This window comes from Momordica charantia, assembly GCF_013281855.1.
Source record: "Momordica charantia cultivar OHB3-1 chromosome 2 unlocalized genomic scaffold, Mcharantia_2.0 BLBB01000002.1, whole genome shotgun sequence".
NCBI lineage: Eukaryota > Viridiplantae > Streptophyta > Magnoliopsida > Cucurbitales > Cucurbitaceae > Momordica > Momordica charantia.
This window is the reverse complement of record NW_028275160.1, coordinates 14587119-14593700: the sequence shown is the minus strand read 5'-3', so window position 1 is coordinate 14593700 and position 6582 is coordinate 14587119.

Sequence of the window (6582 nt, the reverse complement as noted above, 5' to 3'; positions counted from 1 at the left end):
ATTCCAAGCCTTGAGAATAGCTAGGAAGATCTCTTGGTGGTCCTCATTGGAGCTATTTGAAGAATTTTTAAAAGCTATAAAGGTATGTATTTTTCTCTAAGCATCATAATGTATGATCATGCATGTTTAATCCTAGGTTGTATTATGCATCTAGATTGTTATTTCGATCCTTGCTCGCTTCCGCTGCGCATGTATGTATATTATCCATCAAGGCTATGTTAAATTATATTATTATCTTTTAATTTCGTATTGTTTTTAGATTTCAATAGATTAGGTTTCCTTGTTCTAATAGGTAAGTGTTTTCTTATCCTAATTAGCTTTCTTTTATTTTCTTCTTTGTAGTTCCTATTTATAGTCTTGTATCAATTCTTTGTAAGTAACTTAGATTTATTTTATTTTTCTTATCAATTAACATGGTATCAGAGCCTTGAGGCTTTTTTTTGGTTGGCTTCCATTGCCGAGCGGTTTCTTTTTCATTTTGGGACCAATAGACTATTTTCTTCTTCTTCTTGTCCGTGGGTTTCTTCCTCCATTATCTGGTCAGACCCGTTTTTCTTCTTGTTCGTGGATTTCTTCTACTACCGCTATTCAGACATCACTGCTGTTGTTCAGACGTTGTCATCGCAACTGTTCGTGGTCTAAATCGCTCATATTCAGATGCCGAGTTCGTTGTCCATCTTTTGTAACAGCATCGTCGCACCCATTCGAGGATATCACCTTCGTAATCTTTGCGAGTTGTTCCGTCGTCGGATTTTTGGTTCGTGGTCGTCAAATTCTTGGTGGATTTCTGTTCGTGTGGCTGTTACGGTTTCAAAGTTAAAACTAAATATTATTGGTTTAGTTCAAAGCGTTTCTAGTTTTGCCCGATTCATTTTTTAGTTCAGTTCAGTTTTAATTGGTTTGATTCAAGTTTTTAGCTCAGCTCAGTTCAGTTTTGTCTGGTTCGGTTCAACTCGGTAAAATCCACTTTGGTATGGTTCATCTTGGTTCGGTTCAATACAGCTTGACCCGGTTCAGTTTATTTTCATTACAGATCTTTCGCCCTTTTAATTCATACTTAAAACTTCAGTTTTGTGCGTGGATCTTCATTTCTAAGTTGCTGTTTAGTCTCTTTATTCACATCAATGTCACAATCAACCAAAATTACCACAAAGTTGGACAAATATGATAAAAAATCTAAGGAGTTTTTTAGAGACTTTGAACAATTATCCTAGTCAAGGTACATGTTCGGCAACTTTGACAAGTACAACTTCTCAATCTAAACGATGTACCTAAATGATTGATTCTCGTGCAACTGACCATATGACGAATAGTAGCTATCCTTTTATCTCTTATAGTATTTGCTTGAGCAATAAGAAAATTTCTATAGCAGATGGTACCTTGGTAAAAGTGGCTGGTAAAGGAGATAGGAAGATAAATTCAATCATTACTTTAAAGAATGTGCTTCATATACCACGTTTACTTGTTAATTTGATCTCAGTAAAGAATTTGATCAAAGATTTAGGATGCAGAGTAATTTTTTCTGATTCTTCTTATATTTTATAAGACCAGGACAATGGGAAGACGACCAGACTTGCTAACGAAAAAAATGGACTTTATTATCTTGATGAACTTGTTGGTCAGAATAGTGTTCCAATCTCCTTCACCTCACACATTCATCATCATTGAAGTAAGATTTTGTTGAACTATTATAGACTAGGACATCCTTCATTTCGAACTCTTAAAATTTTGTTTCCCAATTTATTCCAAAATCTTAAACCTGTGTCAATTCAATGTGAAGTTTGTGAATTTTCTAAACACAATCGTGTACCCTCCCATAGAAATAATAAATGGATATCAGCTCATTTCTCTCTTATTCATACTGATGTTTGGGGTCCCTCCAATGTGCCAAATGTTTACAAATTTCGCTGGTTTACTGTGTTCTTTGATGATTGTACTCAAGTCTCATGGGTTTTCTTTTAAAAGAAAAATCTGATGTTGGTTCTACCATTCAAACATTCTTTCATATGATAGAAAACTAATTTGGAATCAAACCAAAACGATCCTGCTCTAACAATGCTCGATATTACTTCAATCAAAACTTAACATCCTTCTTTCACAAAATTGAGTCATCCATGAGTCGTCTTGTGTGGACATTCATCAACAACATAGAGTGGCTGAAAGAAAAATTGGTCACATTCTTTCTGTGACACATGCCATTGTTTTTCAAAGAAATTTTCCTAAATCCTTTTAGGGGGAAGTTGTGCTAACAGCCACTTATTTAATCAATTGTTTACCATCTATTACTCTAGACTAGAAAACTCCAATGAATATCCTATCAAAATTTTATCCTGATTTTCGAATGACAAATAACTTGATTCCTCGAGGATTTGGTTGTGTAGCTCTCAAATGTGTTTTTCTAGGATACTCGAACAGTAAAAAGGGATATAAATGTTATCACCTTCCTTCAAAAAGGTTCTTCATCTCTTCTGATGTTACCTCTTATGAAGACATCAACTTTTTTACCTCGCCTTATCTTTAGAGGGATGAAATATTGTTGGAAGATAAGGATTTGCCCATTCTCAACCTCACATTTCCTGTATCAAATCCCTTGCCATCATCTGTACCAACCCGTATTGAAATTGACCCCAATATTAGTCAATCCTCTTCATCTTTACCACCCATAGACACCTGACCAGAACCGTCTCATCCTTTTGAAATTGACGAGAAAAGAAATAGTGACAGATCAAATATCATAGTAACTGCTAATGATGAATAAAACATTATGGTGTCCGCTAATGATGAGTCGGACATTACAATATCTGTTAATGATTAGTCAGACATGGATTTGCCGATTGCTTTAAGGAAGGGAAAACGAACTTGTACTCAGTTTCCATTGTCTCACTTTGTATCATATGACAAACTCTCAAGTCAGTACAAAAGTTTTATGGTTAATCTTAATCGGGTAAATATTCCAAAACATATATGGAGGCAATACAACATGAAGTGTAACGCCCCAGAACTTCCCACACACTTCTAGGTCACGTTAACTACCTAACTCTTTAAACTTAACCCCAACCTCGAGATCTCAACTCCCTGTGCAATAATTATATATAAAATCAAGCTTCACCTCTCATCAATTTGACAATGAATCAATTCTATAGAATATCAATCAACATAATCCTTGGACAACCTCATGAGGCAAATTTATTATTCCAACTAAGCAAAACTCAATGAATGGAAGAAAACTAAAATAAACACCTATCCCGAAATAAAATAAACAACAAGTGGGAACCTCCCCATTATTCAAATAAGGACAAATAGTTTATCGACCAATACATAGGGTCTTAACCATCCAAAACTTAAGCTAAGCAAAAGTAACTACGCAGCCTATGGTCCTCGCAGTCATGTCTCCTCCGTCTTATCACCATGGTCGCCAACGAATCCTTCACCTGACACAATAATTGTAGAGGGGGGGTGCGTATATAAAATATACTCCGTAAGTAGCCCTGACCAGCAACACACAGACATCATGCTCAACAAAATCATGAAACATTCATAGTCATGCTCTGCATCACATTGTGCAATCAAACATAGACACATTCTATAAGATTCGACGACAACCACAACCATGAACAAATTAACTACCTACCTCGAGCCTCCCTAACATCTCAAGTACCTCTACGATTATCACTGCTATCCTAGTCCCCCACAGATAACTCCTTCGAGTAGAGTCGACCCCTTACCATTTTTACCCAGAGCCCCGACACTACTGCATCGGCCCTCGACCATTTTTACCTAAGGCCCCGATGACTTCACCATCTATCGGCCCTTGACCATTTTTACCCAAGGCCCCAATAGCTTTCCTTCCAAAAGACTCCTCGCATCGACCCTCGACCGTTTTTACCCGAGGCCTCGATACTCAATTAGTGACGTATCAGCCCCCGACCATTTATACCCGAGGCCCTGACACTCACCCATTCACTTTCTCCAAGAATCCAACTCTCACCAGAATCTTACTATATACTTTCTTAAGTCATGACTCACGCGTCTTTCAGCTCACAAACACAATTCAGCATGCTTCCACAACATAAACAACATTCTAATGACGAAATGATAAACCAACCATGTTTTCACAATATAACATTTCTTAACAACAGCTCCACAATGAGTTTTGTCACAACAAAGCATAACCAACAAATCTTTAAACAATTAGAGCCCAAACACAGTTCACCCGAAACACTTAATATCCAACGTCAATATTCAATAAGCATTTCTAGATATAATAAGCACACGAACCACGCCGAACAATTCATGCATATTCAGACAACAAACATCCCCACAGCAATTCTCAGCAGTTTAGCAAAGCAGAATTTACACCATTATCATCGACAAATATTTAACAACACTCCAAGTATACAGATTACCACAACCGAGAGCTACCTAACACATCAGCGTATCAAAAATAATATCGAACATCACAAAAACAGCACAATAGAGGCCATCTGACACACATTAACGCACGCACACGCCCCTTCTCTACTTACACACAACCGCGCCCTTAATTTTTGCGTCGATCTCCCACCTAAGCACTAAAACAAAAAAATACAGCAAGTTACGTACACTATTCGGCCTTCGAAATCAATTCTAAAAGGGTTCAAATGACTCATTACCACCAAAACCGACTTCGTATAGGTGTGGGTCACCTAGATCTAGCTCGCCAAGGTGTGGGTAGTCTAAATCGAGCATCGAACGGATGTGGGTCACCGCCAAACGTCCTAAAACGCTGCTGTAACGCACTAATCCCGCCGCTGGTTTTCGTAGCAGCAGGTCGTCGATGTTCGCCGCGGATCTGATCTGTTCGTCGTGCGCCACCGTGAGGAACGCTGCAGGAACGGTGCTGGCAGATTTGGGTCGTTCGCTGGAGAACACGTCGCCGGAGGAAATCGCGCTCCCGCTGCTGTGGATCGCCAGGACGTCGGGTCGAAGTCGCGCCACCGCTGGATGGGTCGTCGTCTGCCGCTGCTGCTGTTACGGAGGTGGTCGCCGGCCGCCGCTGCTGTTGTTTCGAGGAGGCGCCGCCGCTTCCGTCGCCGCGGTGAGGTGCGGTCACCGGTGAATAAGAAGAAGAAAAGGGGTGGGTGACGGCTAGGGCAACAAGGGAGAAAGAGAAGAAGAAGATGAAGTCCTTTTGTTTTCTTTTTCCTCTTTTCCTTTGTTTTAAAACCAAATTAACCCAATAAAGGCCCAACATGACCAAGCCGAAGACGAAAGAAATCCATCCCATCATAAAACTAGACCCACCACACGGAGCCCGATAATTATAAATATAATTAGAGTTTAGAGCTCGATAAATATAAATTTAATTAGAGCTTAATTTTAAAATAAAAATCTCCCGATTCGAGACTAACTAACCTGAGAGACTCGGGGCGTTACATGAAGAATGGAGGCAAGCAATGAATCTTGAAATGCAGGCTTTAGAGAAAAATAGAACATGTGAGCTGGTTACTATGCCTAAAGATAAGAAAGTCGTAGGGTGTCGATGGATATATACTGTGAAGTATAAAGCAAATGGAACACTTGAGAGGTACAACGCACGTTGGTTGCTAAGGGATATACTCAAACATATGAAGTTGATTACCTTGTAACCTTTGTGTCTGTTGCCAAGATGAATACAGTACGAATACTTCTATCTCTTGCTGTAAATCATGGATGCGACATGTTACAATATGATGTAAAAAATGCTTTCCTACATGGTGATCTTAAAGAAGAAATTTATATGGAGATTCCACTTGGGTATGAGCAAGCATGAAATAAAGTTTGTAAATTAAAAAAAGACGTTATATGGATTAAAGCAGTCTCCTAGGGCATGGTTTGGTAGATTTTTTCAAGTTATGAGGAATATAAGCTATAAACAATGTCAAGGAGATCATACATTGCTTATAAAACATTCTACTATAGGGGGAGTGATAGCACTGATTGTAATGCCCCAGACATTTCACCATTTCCAAATAGGGACCGTTACTAAGACTACCTAAAATTTTTCTCATAAACAAGAGAATTGTCTTCACAACAATACTAAGCAATAAAGCCACCACGCTTCTCCTGCGCTACTCTGATTTGCAACACTCACGAGAGCTTGAACAATTAGAACAACACCACTAAAGATTTATGAGAAACTCACATCCTATGCAGATAAACCATTAAATACCGACTTCACATCAACCAAACCCTTCAAGGAAACCTCTACTAACTATAAACCATCCACTAAATGAATATTAACATCTCGAATGACAATGAAGCATAACTAACTCAAGTACGATCAACTTAAACCAATGTATTCATAAATATCCCAAGTAGGTTACAATCTGTAGTTCAAGAAGCTAACAAAATTAATGCTCTAAAAAGAATAATGAATCGGCAACCTTACAACATCCTTTAGACCATAAAACTAAACAAGACCAACCGCTAACAACTCAACTACACGATTAAATAGCCACAACTATCCTAACTAAAAGAAATTAATTGCACGCAGCATAGCTAATGGTCTTTCCGATCAAGTCTCCTCCTCGCCATCACCATCCCAAGAGCTAGCTCGATACC